Source organism: Macrobrachium rosenbergii, chromosome 18 (genome assembly GCF_040412425.1).
Source record: "Macrobrachium rosenbergii isolate ZJJX-2024 chromosome 18, ASM4041242v1, whole genome shotgun sequence".
In the NCBI taxonomy this organism is placed as follows: Eukaryota; Metazoa; Arthropoda; class Malacostraca; order Decapoda; family Palaemonidae; genus Macrobrachium; species Macrobrachium rosenbergii.
This window is the reverse complement of record NC_089758.1, coordinates 7,497,223-7,518,171: the sequence shown is the minus strand read 5'-3', so window position 1 is coordinate 7,518,171 and position 20,949 is coordinate 7,497,223. Positions and strand designations below refer to the sequence as shown.

The 20,949-nt window shown below is 39.8% G+C and overlaps 1 protein-coding gene and 2 non-coding genes across 8 annotated transcripts in view; 1 reads left to right on the top strand and 2 right to left on the bottom strand.

Annotated features, from left to right (window-relative positions):
* The window catches only part of LOC136848078 (prostaglandin reductase 1-like), a 98,579-nt gene that overhangs the window by 34,213 nt on the left and 43,417 nt on the right, over positions 1-20,949 (bottom strand). Inside the window, exon 1 of one of the 6 annotated variants that reach the window (XM_067120257.1) lies at positions 19,705-19,908. The exons of 2 other annotated variants lie outside the window; for them this stretch is intronic. The gene's annotated coding sequence lies outside the window, so the exon portion shown is untranslated. Of the gene's footprint in view, positions 1-1,739; positions 1,906-1,967; positions 2,148-19,704; positions 19,909-20,949 lie in introns of those variants that run through there. 3 more of the 6 variants (XM_067120260.1, XM_067120256.1, XM_067120261.1) reach the window with 3 other exon arrangements.
* On the bottom strand, positions 4,654-4,794 carry LOC136848274 (U4 spliceosomal RNA). The gene has a single exon (XR_010855995.1). It is a non-coding gene; the product is annotated as a U4 spliceosomal RNA (small nuclear RNA).
* On the top strand, positions 5,551-5,623 carry TRNAK-CUU (transfer RNA lysine (anticodon CUU)). Its single transcript has one exon. It is a non-coding gene; the product is annotated as a tRNA-Lys (tRNA).

Here is a 20,949-nt window from a genome sequence, read left to right as displayed (position 1 = left end):
CCCAAAATTGGCAGCCAAGAAAATTTACCTTTCTGGCACTTCTCTCTCCAGGGAGAGGTTGTTCATCACCCCCACCCCCATCCCCAGACTGAAGAGTCCAACACTAACGGAGTACGCTACACGGGGAAATCATGCACTTGCATTATCCCCTGCCAGGTGAGCGTTGGAGCAATTACTTGTGAGGGTCAACATCTATGGAGGATATGAAGCGCTAACAAGGCTGCCAATGTCCCTCGCATGTCTCTGGTCTTGTTTTTCCTCCATGATACATAAAAAAAAATAAAACCCATAGCCATAAACTTAAGCCAAATACTCTTCCAACATTCAACAATAACAAAAGATAAGAGCACAGCAAAATGTCTCTTCTTCATAACCAGGCCATAGAAAAAAAAGTTTGGTGATGGTAGGTGAGTGAGGGGTATTAGCCCCCTTACCCACCACCTAACAACCTTTTCAACATGTTCAACAACTATCTCCCAGCATACTTAAAGATACTCATACACAAAAGGCAACAGTTTGCTTCCATAGGAACACAAAACAATGCCATTATGCAACTGCTTAACCTTGCTTGACAGACTATCTGAACTACATCAAGGACATGAAAAAAAATGTCTATTATGACCCACATAAAAAGTTATCTACATCTGTTCAAGAACCCATAACTTGCATTTGTCTCACTTTCTGACTTATACTGATGTAGTGTGTTATAAATTACTGTACAGCTCTGTAGTATGTTATAAATTACAGGATGTTTATATTTTACTGTTCACTTAACAGAAAAAATTAACAGCCTTTGGTCCAGGCATTTCATTTCTCTTTCAGAGTACACTGCTTACAGATCTATACTTAAAGCTGGAATTGGCAATCAATCTTGAATGCGGTGTTTAGGCAATGACCAGTGGACCTGATATATTTCTTGCCACTCTGCCCACGAAAATACCACAGTTCAGAGATGTTTGACCTTCTTTTGGGGGCATTCTGGAAGGAGCAACAGCAAGTTTCTTTCCCACAATTGCACAAAATTAACATCTAAGCATAGTAATCTCTGTTTTTCAGTTAACTGAGGGGATATATATTTTCACAGCATGATAATATTCTAAATCTTTATATGAACTGTCCAATTATAATTTATGAACAAAGCTATTTTCTTCCACCTTATATACTGTAACATGGATTACTTTGTCAAACTACTACTTTGCCAAAGTATGGCAACAGAATTTGGTATGAGCAGTACAGTACACTGTACCACTATTGATTAGACAAGGAATTATTTGGGTGCCAATCCCATTTTGATAGATGTATTAATTAAAGGACCTAAATTGACAAAAGTCCTGGTTAATCAACTGAATAATCAAGTAATATAATAATCAACTGAATAATCAGTTAATATAATTATCTTCTGAGGGCAAAAACTTTAATTTGTGAGTAGGCAAACAAACCAACTCGTCTTAAGTGCCGTGACCAGCAATTTGTTCGGTTCAGGAAGGGCGGACATGGGCTCTGAAAACTATCCTTGCCTGAAACGTTAGCTAAATTTACTCAAGTTACGTGGTAATGGCAAGTCATTTTAACTCCTACAAATAACACTTGCATCCTACATCCTATATATGGTTAAATTTACTCGCTGATACAAGTGGTCTGCACGCCTAACCAGTGGACACAGGATTAGGCTAAAAGTTCTTATAACACTGGACTAAAGATTATCGGGGTTATTCACGATTAAAATTCATACAATTTACCTTCCACTGCCTCTCAATACAACAGAATGCTTGTATGACAAAGCCAATTTCACTTCCTAATTTGAATTTGGGCAATAACGATACTCGGGGTCGACGGAATCTTACTTGTCACGCCCAAATCAACAACTACTAATTACCAGCTTTGTAACTGCGCCCCTTGAGCTCTGCTTTGCTCATCAGAGGATCTTGAAACCGTTACAACAGCAAACTATATTTTCTATTACTCACAGAAAATGTGCGGGAAGCGGTGAAGAGTCATGTCAACGCTGTTGGAGATATGATATCCTCTGTGGCGAAGATATGATATCCTCTATGGCGAAGATATGATATCCTCTATGGGCGAAGAGATATCCTCTACGAGCGAAGATGATATCCTCTATATCGAAGATGATATCCTCTATGGCAACTAAAAACAGCCATGAATTTAGAGAATAAAAGGATTAACTCAAGCGATTACGTAAAATATTTATAAATATCACCATTAAAATAAAAACTATCACTAACTTTTTAACACTGCTACTTTCCTACGAACAACAAGAATTAAGTGGATTGTGTGAAAGGTAATTACAGCATGAAAGGAAGAAAAGTGCTGTGCCAAAACTCTACAGATTAACCATGACTTCGGACTACATGACTACAGTATACGGTATATGCAGTGTATTCAGCCTGTCTTCTCTTCTGTGAGGTTCAATATTGGTGTTTTCTGTTATGTTTTGTTCTCGCTGCAGCGTGGAATTATCTTCTTATCACGTAGCTGAATCATTAGAACTTCAGAAATTCTGATTTGCTGCAGATTCACTGCATATACGGTTTACTCTCCTTTGTTATTTGTTGCCTTTATTATCTAAAAATTCCATTCTTTACATCCGTGAACTCCAACTATTCCGTACTGGGGTCCTTTCTCTAAGAGGGTCCATGGGCTACAGCGACCTTGCTTTTCCATATTGGACTGAATTTTGACTGGTAATTATAACAGTAATAACACATATCCAAAGGCCCTTTGTGCGTAGAATGCATACTACAATTTTCGCAATATGTAATGCAACCCCCCAACCTCTGTCCAAAAATAACTAGCCTATGCCTTTTATCAACGCGCTACAGCCATTTATGATACTGGCAATAAGATAATGAGATTTGGCTGTCTTCTTTTTTGTCCATCAAACATTTCCGGAAGAAACCTGTGCTGGCAAATGGCCGCCTTAATCTGTCTAAAGCCTTTACTTATCTTCGTAGGCCTAATAAGCGGATAAAAACTCAGACAGACAGAGAGAGAGGATTATGTAGCAGAAAGATTAGATGTGAAGATTTTCAAATTTTATTTAAGAGGAACTTCGCTATCTTTTACGTGCCTTCAATACTACGGAAAAAAAATTATGCTGCTGCCAATCTTTTCCTAATACCGAACTTGTAAAGACGTCTTCTTTACCCATTAAGTACGATCATGTATCGCATCAATCAATGCAGCAAGAATCTCATGTATACATTTGTATGTAGAATTTCCTGGCCTTTTCGCCAATATATGTTTTATCACTGTATGTTACATTACGACTCTCGTTATTGTTATTTGATTGACGGTTAACAAACACAAAGTGCTCTCACGCAGCGTCTGCACGCTGCTATGTATACCTTTGCCTACCCACTTCTGTCTTCTTTGACCTGACAAACTAAATAGCCTGCAGCACTGCTTAATCTTGGCTGCCAAAGAGCTGCAGGTATTTATAGGTTAATTGAAAATTGAGCCAAAACAGTACCCATACGATTTCATTACCACCAATAGAATCCAGACCCAACGGAAGGTAGCAACACGAATTCTACATTCGATCCCTCATTACTATTAATTATTATTGTTATCGATGTTGTTGTTGAGTAGGTTAGCCAAACCACAGGGCTGGCCCGGAGGATTTGTCTTTACTAATAATAACGTTTAGAAATTGTTCAATAAATTACAGCTTCGAGAAATTTTACAATCAAGTAAATTGAAACTGATGGAACTTAAAAATTTCTCTTACTGATCTGTTTCCAAAACTTTACACTCGTCGTCGATTATATTTAGGATATTCCCGAAAAAATTGTTTAACCGTTTATGTTACTTTACACTTTACTTTCCGTCAGTACAAAGGCATGATAACCATATCCTCATACACATGGTTCATTACAATCCATTAGCAATATCTTTTATACTCCATAACTGTAACGTCAAAACTCGCCTGTCAGCTGCTGGGAGATTCACATTTTCGGGGACTTTCGCTCGATACGAATGGTCGCGAACCATGATCTATGATTTTTCATCTTTCCAAGTGATATTAAAAGGCTTTTTAACGTGCTCCGGCGCCCATGCCAACACAAGGCTGACTTAACCTGAAAATAATTTATTTCTCTATCTGTTCTTAGGCATGGAAACTTACTTGGGTAGAATAGTCCACAAATGGTATCACATATGTATGCAATTTGCAAAAAAATATATCGCACATAACTGGTGTACACTTAGCGTGGGCTTTTCCATACTTATTTTTAATTTTATTACTAGCCTAAATGGCTTTTTTTATGTATATGAATGGGAACGTCACTTAGATATCAATTAGGGGGGAGAGTACGGCGGGAACAGGTTCGAAAACAAACCTAACCTTTGCTAAAATGCTATGTCTTGACCTAACCAGATCTTACCTTCCTAAACTTACTTGGGGCGCCGTAACACTAAACCTCGGAAAGGCCTCATCATGTTCTGCAAAATACACGAATTCGGAAAATGGCACCAAAATAAAAGTATATTTTGATAAACAGTATTTGAAAAGAAACTATTAAATGAAGGCTAATATATCTCAAGAACACAACAGGCTGTCCACTAACACTACTACCCAACAATAGCCGATGTTACGCCAGTCTCGTCATGATTTAGGAACTGAAAGATTAGTGGCCCAAAGATGGGCTGATAAAAATTGCCATAGCTGTCGGTCTTTCACGTCAACTAGGCGGGGTATTGGGAAAAGTTTTCAACTAGCAATAATCGCACCTCGGTTATCCCTCATTGGTTACGATACTGCCACTGCGCAAAGCTGACGACACTGCCTCCGTAGGGGCAAGTCACTACTTATACTGAGGAACCGCAACCCCACACGACCCATCTTATGTAAATAATACAGCAATTAATTACAGATCGAGTTTCCTATTCATTTTTCCCATCCGTTACATTTTAATGTTTTATCAGAAAAAATTAAAAGCGGCCGACATAACGGATGAAATAAAATGTAAGCTAATCCCTACAATATCTCTGCAGCAGTGTCAAGTAAAAACAAACCACCTGCAATATTCAAGTGACTGTTCAGTACAAATAAATTCTTCGGTACAACATGGAGAAGAAACTATTTAAGAGCAACTGAATACTATTAAAGGGAATCTATATCAACGATAATGTTAAAGTAGAGCCGGGGAAAAAAATCAATGCTTTGATCGTGACATCACAATGTTCTGCAGCAGCTTTTCCGGAACTGATCAAGAGCGAACAAAATGAAAAACGTATGAAACTATGTTTTGAGGTACCATAATTAGTTAAAATAATAAAGCACTTGCAACTATTCTTTTTCCATTTTATCTCGACTTCTCTTTCAATGAATCGGACAATAGTGAACTACCAAACGAGCTTACTTATTAACAAACTACATTACCTACAACCAGTGTTATTAAATGTAAATTATAATAAAAAGATATCAGAAGTGTTTCTCTATGGAACTATCATCAGCTTCGCCTCTGTCGTTGCAATAATCTGAGTCATTTATTACAACAGGTTATCATTTATCAACCGCTCTTCCCATCAGCCCGGCTAGCTCAGTCGGTAGAGCACGAGACTCTTAATCTCGGGGTCGTGGGTTCGAGCCCCACGTTGGGCGAGGAAAATTTTGCACTTGGGCTGACTGAAAGTAAGAGAGCAATTTGTTCCCGCAACAACCCTAAAATGGCGATCAAATTAATTAATGAACTTTGACAAAAACGGATTGATGAACTGTCAAACAGCTGGTGTAAAAGGTACTACAAACGTAAATTAAACATGCTGTATGCCAACAGGTTCTTATACTTGATTTTAGCTAACAAAAAAACTCTACAACACAACTTCTATAATATATAAATTAGTTTTGACTGGTCAACACAACAAATCCCCTTGAATATATACAATTAGCTGGCAAGCAGTTCAGTACGAAAGACCAAAAAATGACAGCTTTCGGTGGGGCAAAGATACGCAAGTTAGCTTCGAATAATTCAATATAATGTTGCCAAGTTGGCCTTGAATGGTTCAATAATGTCAAAATTTACTCCTCATATTTTATACGGAAAGGATCTGATAAAAGACCCAATAGAAGAGAGTATACAATTTAGGCTGAAGGCCAAACTCTGGAACCTATGAGGTCATTCAGCGCTGAAAGGAAAATCGAGAGTAAAGGTTTCAAAGGTGGAACAAGAGGAAACCTCGAAGATGCACTATGAAACAATTGTTAGAAGAGGGTGGAAAGTAAGATAAAAGACCCAATGATTAGCTTAGCTAGTTTCGGATACTCACCACGGCTACAAAAACTGATTAACACATCTAACCTCGTTAGTTCGCACACTGCAACGTTAAAAAAATAAAACAGCTAAGTAATTCAGTAAAAAGAAGGGGATAACAGCTGTCTTAGCTCTAGAAGTTTGATACAAAACTAAGGTTAGCTCTAGAAGGTGTTCAACAAAACAGAGGCACAAAAATTCCAGAGATAAATGCAACATTTTGTTTTTCCAAATGCCTGGGTGTCACTTTCTCATATCCACTACCTCTGCTCCTTCACAAGGATGAACTGCTTCATCGAGCTTCTGATGCAGAGCAATCAGTTGAGGTCCCTCTCCTTAATACTTGTCATCCTGAACCTCTCTTACTAAACTTGCATTTCGCTCTAGGGATGTTCAGAAAATTCTGGCTAGTCTTGACAACTGGGGTGGTGAAGATCCTGATGGTGTCTTCCCTTTTTTTTTTTTTTAAGTCTCTAGTGTGTTGTTTCCCAAGATTAGTTGATTCTATAGATTTTATGTAAATGTAGTATCTTTGCGGATGAGTACAAGCTTAGTACAGTGATACAGTGCCTGTTTCAAAGAATGGCAAACCAGCACACTGCAGTAACTACAGGCCAATTTCTATTCTCCCTGTGCTCTCTAAAGTTGCTGAAAAACTTATTTTCAAGCCACTATATAAGCATGTGGAATCTCAAGGATTGTTAGCTGATGGTCAATATGCATATATAAGCAGCAGTTAAGTACCTGCAATACTCTTGTAGACTTGACATGCCATTTGCAAGAGAACCTCCATAAGGGGGTATGATTTCCGGCCGGCCAGTGACGAATTAGAGGAATTTCTGGTGATAGAAATTCATTTCCCGCTATAAGGTGGTTCGGATTCCACAATAAGCTGTAGGTCCCGTTGCTAGGTAATCAATTGGTTCTTAGCCACGTAAAATAGTTCTAATCCTTCGGGCCAGCCCTAGGAGAGCTGTTAATCAGCTCAGTGGTCTGGTTAAACTAAGGTATACTTAAGGGGTATGAGTATACAGATATAGAGAAATTCAAAAAGGTTTGTGTTCTGCTTTCGATTTGGTAAATTACAAGGCAATTATTTATATACTTAAGATTCTTCGAGAGGGTGGATATGTTCTAAGATTACTTACTAATCTTACTGTATATGCAGTAAGTGTGCCTCGCTGTCGTAATTATTTCCAGAGGCCCCTTATTAATTATCCTCTCACACTGCTGGACTGTGAAACAACCCACTGAGGACGTGCATTTGGAACTTATTCCCCTGAGGACGTGCATTTGGAACTTCATGAGTTCAAGCGAAGATGCAATTCATTACTACCCTAATACAATTCTACTTGTATGTCTTAATATTTTACTTGCACTTTCATTCTTTATTTATTAATTTAATTCATCTGTTTTTCTAATAACTGATCTCTCTCTATTTCGCATTACCTTCTGTTACGTCTTTCGAATGGACACCATATCCTTTGGAAGCTTGAATTTCAAGTCAGTAGTCCTTGTAGGTTTGTTCCATATGAATAGGGTTCATTTTCTGAATAATAATAATAATAATAATAATAATAATAATAATAATAATAATAATAATAATAATAATAATAATAACAGCATGCCAAATCATTTCAACACGGAGCTAACCTCGGTCAAGTCGTCCGAAATAACCCTCTTAGTCTTGAACTATAACAGAAGAAAGCAAGTCTAGCATATTCTTCGGAATTTTGACTAAAACTGATTTTCCTTTTGAATGCAAATTACAACTACAAACAATACGCATAAGAAGCATTTACCTATCAGTGCAATAATACATACACATAGGATAAAACAAACATGTATTTGCCCAATATTGCACAGTTGTTTGTCTTTTAAGTTCGCCGATTCCATAAGTACCGATACTAACCACGCTTGTAAATTTATAGCTTAACTTAATTGCAAGAATCTTACAGAGAAATGAACAAAAACAAGCAGTAAGAGCAAACATATAAAGAAATATTTTCAGGAAAATACTCTATGTTGACAACCATGTCCAAATTGGATTGTTTGGACCCCATCAAGAATCAAAGAATGAAGATGTCCAGCACATCACTATACTGGGAGAAACGTGGCTCATTTAATATCTCACTATCTTGTAATTCCCCTCAGACCACAACTTTTTCGAGTCAAGATTTAATTATTTCACCAGACAAAAGACGAAGCTCATGCAGCCCAGAAGATTCAACAATTTTCACCTTGTGTGTGTTAAGCTAGTTGTAGCTGACACCAACCAGTAACAGTTTTCTTGTAATTACAAGGAACGTTCTTTGTATTTGGCTACAGTACCTGAAAGAGGGTTTAGCTTAAATATTTAAATGTCAAGGAGCACTAAGCCTGAGGTCACAAAAAAGTTACCAAAAATGTGTAAATTTTGAAAATGCTCAAGTTTTACACTCTGGCAACTGTAGACATCACTTACGACTACTGTACATGGAATAATAACAGACATGTAAGTTTTCTGTCTGTACCTTCGTGAATATCACTAAACGTTCATGTTTAATGGTATTCTGAAACTTAATTTGTCTTCTTGCCCTTCAAATTTTGAAATGACCAAGTGACACAATTTAAAAAAAAAATCACTGTACGCATCATGACCTGAGGTATGACCACTCTTGACCTATAAATTTATTCTCGACCAAAGAGTCTGCAACTTTGGACAGAACCCTAAACTGATTGAACAAGCACATCACCCATGTCAGCTTTGGAGTTGCTCAAGCAGTAGTAACCATGACTTGGTACATGGCAGAATGAGGAAAAAAAAAATAAGCTGTCTAGAAAAAAAGGCATCCCCTAGACAATCCTACCAACTTGCAACATCTTTTGAAATTTTAAACAACTTCATTCAATGCAAAATTGTGATACATTCAGTACTTCTAGTTCCAGTAACAGCTTATAGCCATCCATCTGCAGACAACCCAGAAGGGTGATGTTTTAAGATGACTTTGAAATTATATTAAAGTGTTTTAGATACTAGTTTAAGGTATATTCTGGGTAGGATGATAGTTTAAGGTTAGAGAGAAAATGGATGTACTTGAAAATAGGGGTAACTTGAATGGTTTTCACACAGCTGTTGTATGGATCACAAGCAGCACCACTGAAGAAAACAGAACAAATAAGTTAGGATGTGGCAGAAATGAGGATGCTCAAATGGATGAGTGGAGTGATGAGAAGAGATGCGATAAAAAATTAATGCTTCGGGGGATCAGCAAAACTCAGTGAAGAGTCAAACAAAGCCCAAAAGCCAGGGTAAAGATAGTCTGGGCATCTGATGCGTAAGGGAGATGTGTGACATGCTGCAGGAGACTCCGTCAACTTGGCAGTGCAAAGGAAATGAGGCAGAGGAAGACCTATGAGAAGATGGACAGACAGCATTCAAGGAGACAAGAAACAAATGAATATACAAAAGGAGGACATAAGAGAAAAAAACACCTAGAAAAGGCTAATTAAAATCAACAATTCCAACTAAGAATTAAGTATCATAAAAGAGAAACAGTTTTGTTGGATTGGCATGCAGGACCATCAGCCACAAAGTTACTTGGTATTGGGCAAAATGGCATCAGACACTTAAAGGAGCTTTGGGTAAAGTGCAGGGGTGAAACATCACGCAATCAGTTTGTAAAGGCTACTGGCATGCAGAGCACCTATATCATGTTCAGAAAGGACTACCACCTTGTGCATGGTCCCTACTGAACATGAGTGGCAGGGCTATATACTGAGTGAATTGCCCATTGAGGAATATCAATCACAAATCCCCAGCCACAATGAAAATCCTACACAGGCCAAAGGAACAGACCAGGAAACTGATTGATCCTAGATGAGGTTGGTGACAAAGGGTCATTTTTTTACCTCCTAATATGACTGCACTCACTCAACCAATAGACCAAGATGTTATTGTTGCAACAAAATAGTTACACCAGAGGTTCCTGGAGGAGGAGATGGTAGTTTTGGAGGATGAGAAGTATCAAGCATGGAAACTGGAGAATCTTCAGGGATAATCAATGAAGCCTGTCATCTACAATTTCACAGATGCTTGATAAGACATTACTACAGACCAGCCATGGTTGGAGCCATATCCTGAAAGAAGAGGTCATGATGGACTTTCAGGGATCTGAAGTAATAACTTCCTTGCCATACTCATGAAGGGACGTGACGACATTCTTGAGAATGACATATGGGAGTAGCTAGATGACATCGGTGGCGACCTTGGCTTCAGATTTTAGTCCAACAGCTAGATAGCTGCTGCAGTAGCTACTGGTGATGAGGATGGCCCTGAAGAAGACGACAACAATGACAGGGAAGAGGCCGTTTCACAATGAGAACCTTTGTACAAGCATGGGCATGGTCTTTGATATGTTTATCAAGACTATGGAGAACCCCAACATCAACCCTAACGACACCCCCAGGGCCTGGATGTGGCTACAAAAGTTCAATTGTTTAGGTGGAATGTCATCATGAAACAGAATGGTCATTTGTACTGTCACAGTGACCTTATCAGCTTCTTCAGATCCCAAACTCCCATGCACAAAAGCCCATCACCATCCACTTTGGTAACTCAGTCGCTCAGCTTAGCAATGCAAGTGAGCATGTCTGTACCCATCATTGAGCTGCAGAGTTCCTTCAGCCAAGAATCTCGTGTTTGTGCCCTACTTTGGTGACCACAACCTGCTATGAAGCTCTATGTCTCTCCTGCCTTTCTAAAATATTGATGTGACATTGAAGATTGTCCTTGGCCCACACACCTGAGGCTAATGAGCCACTCAGGTGTGTGCCATGATCTCACCTCAGTGCAGCTGTGCGTACATGCATTTCTGGAGATGGAGAGTTCAGGGGAACTCCTGCAAGGAGGTTCTTGTCCAGCAACTATACCCAATCCTCTCGGAACTCCCTGATCATGAAGCAACCGGAAAGAGAAGACAGTAGGAGCTGATCAGTGCCACTCCAGCTGACACCAAAGCAAGAGCAGAGGATGTCATCCATAAGGAGCAAAGTGTCCTCAAATATGACAGGTTCTTGAGGAGGCCTACCAATACTGAACTGGTTAACAGGAAAGATCCCCAGGTTGACGAAATGTTAGCAAAGAAATCTTTATTCTAAAATAACGCACCCCTGAGGACATCAGTTCACTAGGTAACAAAGAACATACTGTATCCCACTCTAGTGGGTCTAAGCTGAAAGCAGGGGTGAATACTCTCAGAAAAACCCATGGAGCTATTCACCAGCCTAAGGCAGAGTGCTTTGCTGTTTGACAAACTAGAAAAGAATCCCAAGCCATAGTCAAGCAGCCTCAATAAATCCGTTCTGCAACATCTAACCAAGTAGCAAGTATAGGTTAACTGGTACAAGCCACAACTGCAGCAGTGCCTCACCCAACTGAACGCTAAAGAAAACTCAATTGACAATAGGATCCAACAAGGGGCAGTAGTTACCTTACTATGATCATGAAGCTTACAAAGAGCCAAACAATCTCAATACTACTAATACTACAGGGGTTCTGAGAAGAGAAACAACCTCAAGGATTAAACAGGAAAAAGTTCACAAACCAACTGCCCTGATGAGCTCAGCTTGTGGACAGGAGTGACTGGACCTAATGGCATCAATTGCAAAAACAAAATAAAAATCAACTGTCATAACCACTCAAAATCATGGTTCACTAACCTGCAGACTTCAGCACAATAAGGATTTTCAGATTAACTCAAACCTCTTGAAATTGAGGTTAATATGCAGATGATCATTCAAAACCAAACTCATCCCAGTGTAACTGTACATGCATTCCAGGAGATGGAGAGTTCTGGAGAAATCTCACAACGAGGTTCTTGTTTGTTGTCCAGCAACCATGACCAATCCTCTTGGAACTCCTGATCACGAAGCAAGGCAAGAGGGACGATAGTAAGAGCTGATTGGTGCTGCTTCAGTTGTCACCAAAACAAGATACAAACACAATGCTGCAAACATGTTCATGTGTAGGTGTCATACATTGGAAAACAGTAGGGTGAACATCCTGTTCGTACAAGCATGGTTCATCACTATGCACCCACTAAGAGGGCAACAGTGACTCAATCCCTCAAGAAGTGTAGGCTGTTTTAGGATATGCTGCTAAAGGAGAGCAGGTGTTGTGCAAAAGCATGTGTCCATGATGAACCACTGGAAAACCCGGCAGCAAAAAGAGTGCATATAAATAGATCATCCCAGCACCCAAAAGTACTGTTTCATGCAAGCTCCATCCATAAATGCACAATATGGGAACTGTATACTAAACACACTTCACAAGAGCGTAGTGCTGACTTAACCACGTATGCCCATAGAAGCACAGGTAGAGAGCCACTGTACTTGTCACACACTGGGGTTCTTTTTTGAGCAATACTCGTCTATTTAGACGTGGAAAAGCTTGGGTACTGGCGTATGGTATGGGATAGCCTGCAATGGGCAAGATGGTTACCAAGAACAGCTTACATGTACATAAACACAAGATCTGATGACTATACACACAAACACACCAAGCATAGAGTACAGAAACGCTGGCTCTACCACACATGGTACCCATTCCCAACACCATTTACTACGATAAGTACCAAATGTAACACCATGGAACTCCCATACCAGGAACTGAGTTCCAAGCCAAGGTCAACTGACCCATGCAACTCCAAGACTAAACTAGAAGAGAGTAAGGGTGTACAGGTACAAGTGTTGACGTGCACATATACAGGCAGTCCCCGCTTATCAGCAGCATCAGTGAAAATAAAGGCCCAACAGCACTGCCCTATGGAATGCCAGACAAAACAAGTCTGAACTTGTTAAAAACATCAACAATAGCTCTTGTGGTTGGCTAACAACGTCATTAACCAGATCTGAGGAGGAGGAGGAGGAGTTATGCCCTCTATTCCCTGCATTAACCCCTCCCCATCTCCCTAGACCAAGGGGGTGAATTAGGAAGGTGGTAGGGGCAGAGGTATAGCAGTGCTAGAAAGAAAACAGCTGGAGTGCTTCAGTTGAGTCACAATGGGAGTATTCCTTCATGAGGACACAGGTGAATGCATCCTATCCTCCTTTTCCTCGTAGGCTATACTTACACCTCTGTGAGGGGGACCAACCAGGGTACTCCTTACAGGGGAGATGAGAGTGTACAACTTGGCCCAAAAAAAAAAAAAAAAAAATATTCATGTGGATCTGTACCCACAGGGGGAGTGAAGCTCCCACACACTCCCATCCCTCATGTCTTTGTCCTTGTTTTTCTCCATGTAAATCAGGGGTTTTCAACCTTTTTCTCCCCATGTACCATTTTGGGTATTTTTATGTCAATAATGTACCCCCATCACTTTGTATAAAGTAGAAAACAAAACAAATGCAGAAAAACATTCCATTGTGTATATTTGCAAGTACTGTACTGAAGGGAAGTAAGTACACAACTCTCCTGACATAACCAACAATATTGTAAACACAAAGAATTCCATAAAAATGAAGAAAATTGTTGATAATTATTTACCTGTGGCTATGCAGTTAGTGGGCGGCCAGGCCCTAACCCTAACACCCGTGGGGAGAGCGTACCCCTAACTGGAGGTTGAAAACCCTGATGTAAATGAAAAACAAACAACAACAAATGCCAATGGTAAAATTGCTTAGCTGCATGTGCCCTAGGAAGATAACTATAAGTCTGCAAGCAGGGCCCCTATGAAGATAATTATTAGTCTGCAAGCAGGGCCCCTAGGAAGATAACTATAAGTCTGCAAGCAGGGCCCTATGAACATAATTATTAGTCTGCAAGCAGGGCCCTAGGAAGATAACTATAAGTCTGCAAGCAGGGCCCCTATGAAGATAATTATTAGTCTGCAAGCAGGGCCCTAGGAAGATAACTATAAGTCTCAAGCAGGGCCCCTATGAACATAATTATTAGTCTGCAAGCAGGGCCCCTAGGAAGATAACTATAAGTCTGCAAGTAGGGCCCTATGAAGATAATTATTAGTCTGCAAGCAGGGCCCCTAGGAAGATAACTATAAGTCTGCAAGCAGGGCCCCTATGAAGATAATTATTAGTCTGCAAGCAGGGCCCCTAGGAAGATAACTATTAGTCTGCAAGCAGGGCCCCTAGGAAGATAATTATTAGTCTGCAAGCAGGGCCCCTAGGAAGATAACTATTAGTCTGCAAGCAGGGCCCCTTGGAAGATAACTATTAGTCTGCAAACAGGGCCCCTAGGAAGATAACTATTAGTCTGCAAGCAAGGCCCCTAGGAAGATAACTTAGTCTGCAAGCAGGGCCCCTAGGAAGATAATTATTAGTCTGCAAGCAGGGCCCCTAGGAAGATAACTATTAGTCTGCAAGCAGGGCCCCTTGGAAGATAACTGTTAGTCTGCAAGCAGGGCCCCTAGGAAGATAATTATTAGTCTGCAAGCAGGGCCCCTAGGAAGATAACTATTAGTCTGCAAGCAGGGCCCCTAGGAAGATAACTATTAGTCTGCAAGCAGAGCCCCTAGGAAGAGAACTATTAGTCTGCAAGCAGGGCCCCTATGAACATAATTATTAGTCTGCAAGCAGGGCCCCTTGGAAGATAACTATTAGTCTGCAAGCAGGGCCCCTAGGAAGACAACTATTAGTCTGCAAGCAGGGCCCCTTGGAAGATAACTATTAGTCCACAAGCAGGGCCCCTAGGAAGATAACTATTAGTCTCCAAGCAGGGTACCTTGGAAGATAACTATTAGTCTGCAGGCAGGGCCCTTGGAAGATAGCTTTTAGTCTGCAAGCAGGGCCCCTAGGAAGATAACTATTAGTCTGCAAGCAGGGCCCCTTGGAAGATAACTTTTAGTCTGCAAGCAGGGCCCCTAGGAAGATAACTATTAGTCTGCAAGCAGGGCCCTTGAAGATAACTATTAGTCTGCAAGCAGGGCCCCTAGGAAGATAAATTAGTCTGCAAGCAGGGCCCCTTGGAAGATAACTTTTAGTCTGCAAGCAGGGCCCTAGGAAGATAACTATTAGTCTGCAAGCAGGGCCCCTTGGAAGATAACTTTTAGTCTGCAAGCAGGGCCTTGGAAGATAACTATTAGTCTGCAAGCAGGGCCCCTTGGAAGATAACTATTAGTCTGCAAGCAGGGCCCCTTGGAAGATAACTTTTAGTCTGCAAGCAGGGCCCCTTGGAAGATAACTTTTAGTCTGCAAGCAGGGCCCCTAGGAAGATAACTATTAGTCTGCAAGCAGGGCCACTAGGAAGATAACTATTAGTCAGCAAGCAGGGCCCCTTGGAAGATAACTATTAGTCTGCAAGCAGGACCCCTAGGATGATAACTATTAGTCAGCAAGCAGGACCCCTAGGAAGATAACTATTAGTCTGCAAGCAGAGCCCCTAGGAAGATAATTATTAGTCTGCAAGCAGGGCCCCTTGGAAGAGAACCATTAGTCTGCAAGCAGGGCCCCTTGGAAGATAACTATGTCTGCAAGCAGGGCCCCTAGGAAGATAACTATTAGTCTGCAAGCAGGGTCCCTTGGAAGATAACTATTAGTCTGCAAGCTGGGCCCCTAGGAAGATAACTATTAGTCTGCAAGCAGGGCCCCTTGGAAGATAACTATTAGTCTGCAAGCAGGGCCCCTTGGAAGATAACTATTAGTCTGCAAGCAGGGCCCCTTGAAGATAACTAATAGTCCATAAGCAGGGTCCCTAGGAAGATAACTATTAGTCTGCAAGCAGGGCCCCTTGGAAGATAACTATTAGTCTGCAAGCATGGCCCCTAGGAAGATAACTATTAGTCTGCAAGCAGGGCCCCTTGGAACAAGCAGGGCCCCTAGGAAGATAATTATTAGTCTGCAAGTAGGGCCCCTAGGATGATAACTATTAGTCTTCAAGCAAACATCAAAGAATGTATGTTCTTTATTACCTCAAAATATTAGAATGAACATACTTTTTAGTACATTTGCAGATTGTACTTTTCTGGTTTACAATGAAAAAACTGAATCAACATTGATTTTCAGCTTGTGAGATGTGTTTCAAGGCTGTCACCCATCTCACGGCTACTTAAGCTACTTAACATGGATGGGTTTCTTACATCTTATCAATGAGACCAATCATTCCAGTTCACCAACTGATAAGCACATCTGGGTTGTTTGAATTTGACCTACAATATTCTCCCATTTAATTTCAGGCCTATCCAGCCAATCATATACCTCTAATCATGAATGATATGGTGAAGGTAGGCCAAGTTGACTATGAATGGGTACAATGTGTCTTTGCTTCAATTGTGAAGTGAATGGCATGGATCCTTTCAGAATTTGCACTCATTGTGAATCTACTATATTCTTAACTTACTGTTAAAGTGTTAAACACAAACATATATGCAACTTCATGCAAGAGTGTTGTCAAGTTGAATGGAAAAACAGATCCATTACAGTGCAGCTGCTACCCCCTTGGCCACTTCCAATATCCCTTGTCAAAGTCAGAGATGACCCCGCCATCAATACAGTAGTATGTTCTATTAAGTACAATCATGGTTTGGGTTCCAAAAAGGCCTTGGTCACTGTGATGCACTCTTGTCAATGTCTGCTTGATAAGGGTGCAGCCTTTGACCATGTGAATCACAAAGCTCTTATATAAAAGGTAGGCTTATAGGGAATTGGTGGATCTTTTATAAATTTATAATGAATTTTTAATAAGCAGAATGCAGGGTCTGTGTTATGGCCAGTATAGTAGCTTTATTAATGTCATTTCAGGTGTTCAAGTTAGTGTTCTTGGACCTTTGCTATTCATTACCTATACTATTGACATGTGGCAAGTTCTGAAGAAAAACCAATTGCATACAACAATGAAGCCAATCTTGTAGTTGTTGTTCCTTCTCCATGCCTTCTTAGGTTTATGGTTGCAGATTCCTTGAACAGCAATCTGGTATGAATTGATGAGTGCAGTGTGCTTTGGGACATGAAACTTAAGCCTTCTAAAACTCAAAGTATGATAGTTGATCCAAATTTTTTGCCTTTGCACCATGCTTTACATGTAAATACTGTAGTACAGTTTTAAATGCCAGTGACTTTTTACAATCTTAGTTGTAACTTTAGTTAAGAAATTGACTTTTCAGAAGCATACAATATGTATTATTGCTTCTGCTTCTAAAAAAGCAAGTGTCTTGCTGAAATGTCTTCAAGTGCTTTGTCATAACGCTAATATATCTAAATGTTTTGTCAGAATGGTAATATATCTAAGTGTTTTCCCCTTTCTTGTTTGGAGTACTGTTCTTCAGTGTGGTCTTTTGGATGTTGACTTTCATCCTAAACTCTTGGATAGAGTTATGTCATCTTAATGTTCACATGTGGCACTGACGTAAAATGAATTAATTATATTTGCTGTATAAAATGTACTAGGATAAGAAACTTCCTCTGTACTCTGTTTTTGCTCACAACTCTAGGCAGGTTGCTACTGTAGACAGTCATTCCTTAGTATCAGGTTTAATACAAATCAGTTTGCTGGGAGAGCTACATCTTGGCTACAACTAAACCAAAATAGTTTGCCTAGTGCAGGTGGGGAGTCTAGTGATCTCCTTATGTTTGATATCAGGTGTTGGTTTTATTTTCCATTCTCCCATATTTCATTAGTTATCACATTTTCCTTTTTCTATTTTTTGAAGGCTGATTTTCTTTTGGAGCCCTATTGAGTTTAAGAGTCTGTCTAAAGGGGTTTCAGTTGTAGATTAAAAAAAAAAAAGTTAGGTTAAAGGAATGGTAGGCTGGTCTTTAACCATATTAAAAAATGGCAGGAAAGGAGGTCCTGGGAAGGCAAAACCCCTCTGGCCAATTCAGGGCAATACATCCCTAATCATATTAAATTAAAGGAAAGGTAAGCTAGCATTTATCTTTGTTAAATAGGGAAGGATGGGGCTTCCCTGACCAGGTCAGGGTACATCATCCTTGGCCAAGTTAGGTTAAGAAGGTTGGACTAAGATGCATCTCTGCTGAAATGTGACATTCTTTTCCTTTTACACTGGCTGTAAAATTCACTACAAATGACCAATTTTGGCAGATTTTCAGTTGGCAGGTCACAGAAAATAGCCTGCATCATTGAACTGCTGTTTTATAACACCAAAAACCATACAAAGGAAGATACTAAAGTTCAACAATCACTCTAGATTCTAGAGTGCACAGCACACCGCCCACACTAATTAGCAGCCAAAGAAACTGTTTGGTGATGGCAAGTGAGTGAAGGTTATTTCCCTAGCCACCAGTTAACCAATGCTGTTTTTAAGTTCAACTACCATTTCAACCTTGTGCTGAATAATACTGTTACATAAACACTTTTGGTTTCTATTTCCTTAGGGAATAATATTCATCCATCTGGAAGTAATCTCTTCTACTGATAAGCCTCCCTCCTTCACAAAACAAATTTGGCTAAATTATTTAATAACAGGGATCACGACAAGACGTGGCTCCCTATTAAAAGTTGGGTAAGGAATATATATGTGCAACACTAAAGCAAATACAGGGGCTATCCTCTTTAATAGTCAAGAACTGGTCCAAAGGAATCGGTTGGCGTGCATTTCTGTATTCCAGTTTTATGACTTAAGATCAATATATGGTCCCCTACCCAGGTCAGGCACCAGAAGCCTAGCCTATGACAAGTTAGGTTAAGGGAGGTAAAGTTAGCATGCATCCCTGCATTTTATTCCATGGCTTATAGTACTCTAGGTCAGGCTAGGTGGTGACCCCTAGCAAGCTTAGGAACCAACAGCCTAGCTTTAGGTTAGGGAAGGTAAGGTTTGTGCGCCTGCCTGCCTACGACATTTTATTCACAACTGCTTACATTCTAGTTTATGCATTTTACCCGTAAATCATTTCTGTTAGAACAATTCATTCATTCATTTTTCCCCCCTACTATAGCCTAAGTCAAGTTTTTCCTTTTACCACTAGGGTCCTCTCATAGCCTAACTTATACAGTAGATACCTACTGAGGAGTAGGATTTAGAAAAAAAAAATCAGTGGTTTGAATAACATGATAACCCCTAAGGCGTCTGAAAAAGAAGATTCACTTATTTGCCCAAGAATAAAGTATCACAGGCCTGGTATTACCCACTGGTTTTTATTAGTCAAACTATCACAGGCCTGATGTTATCCACTGGTTTTTACTAGCCTAGTCGGTAATTCTATATATTAGCTCCGCGTCAAACTCACAAAAATATCTCAATAAAACCTTATTTCATCTACTTCAGATGTTCATGTTATTGTAAACATTTACAAAAATGTTGCGCGATGCAGCCGGCACTGTGCTGGTAAGGTCTACCGAGGCATTTCCAAACCTTACTGATGGCTGCAAATATGTTAAGAAAATAAATATTTCCATCAGCACCAGCCTTATACTAACATGTACGTACCCCCAGGGGATTGCCTGTTACATGCAGTTTCAGAGATTTATGTGAACATTACTTACAGTGTTCTAACGAGGATAGTCTAGACTACACTTTCACCGTCACACAAGAGACAACCTGTCACGACTCACAAGGCACACTGCACCCTTTTTAGGAGTCAAAACTTTTTTTCTACGGAAGTTCCATGTGTATCAATTTTCACAAAACCCATCACAAAACTAACACATCCTGTCCTGCTTTGACTAAGCTATTTCAAAATATGCATTGTCTTAATTACAAAAACATCGCGAAATATTACGCCACACACAGTATCCGTGGAGCTTAAAATAAGGAAGTGAAAAGTGAAAATTTGAGGCGCCCAGGGAAGGTAGGGGGAGTAAGGAATATTTGTAAATTATCCTTTTGACATTTCACCTCATGATTTTTGTCCCATGATTATGAGCTTTATGAATAGAATGAATGTATTTAAAATTTACGAATAACTTAATACAACAGACCCGCATCACACCTAAGTCACGACGTTATCAGTAACTTTTAGGACTAAATTATTTATATTCAACTGAAAGTTACCAACTTAAGGATATATATATATATATATATATATATATATATATATATATATATATATATATATATATATATATATATATATACACTGTATATGTATAGCCTATATATTAGTGGCGCCCGGTGCGGACTCTGAAAGTGCCGTCCCTTTCTCATGCTAAAAAGTGCTTCACTGGTGAAAATTAGACCCACATTTTAACCCTTAACATCTCAATCATTTATTTTATTTCATAAAGCTAAAACAAAAACAACACAGCAGATTTACAACGGAACCCTACTGGCTTCGTTAGCAGCAAATTCGCTAATAACAACATCAAAGTCCAACTGATTAGTAATTTCATGCTCTATTGACATCCCGAGGTTTGACAATCTGAGGTGACTCATAGTTGATTTTAGATAGTTTTTGATTAATTTAACTTGGGGAAGCTTCTCTCACAACTGGCAACACTTATTACGACGGTTACGAACAATCTTAACATTATAACAATATAAATATTTGGAGCACAGATATAAAGGCTGAACTGTTGAATAAACTGCAGAAGTTCAAGCGGTCCTCCCAACAACTTTGGCCTGCTCTTGCGAAGCATTAATGAATTCTTGAAGCCGCCTTTGTTCTACCTGAAACTCGTCCTTGAAACTCGTCCCTTGTTGATGTCATCAGATCTTGCATTGCCCAGTTCAAAGGGACATGCTTGGCATCCAGCCCCAAAGTTACGAAAGTTTCAAAAGCAGAATTTGTC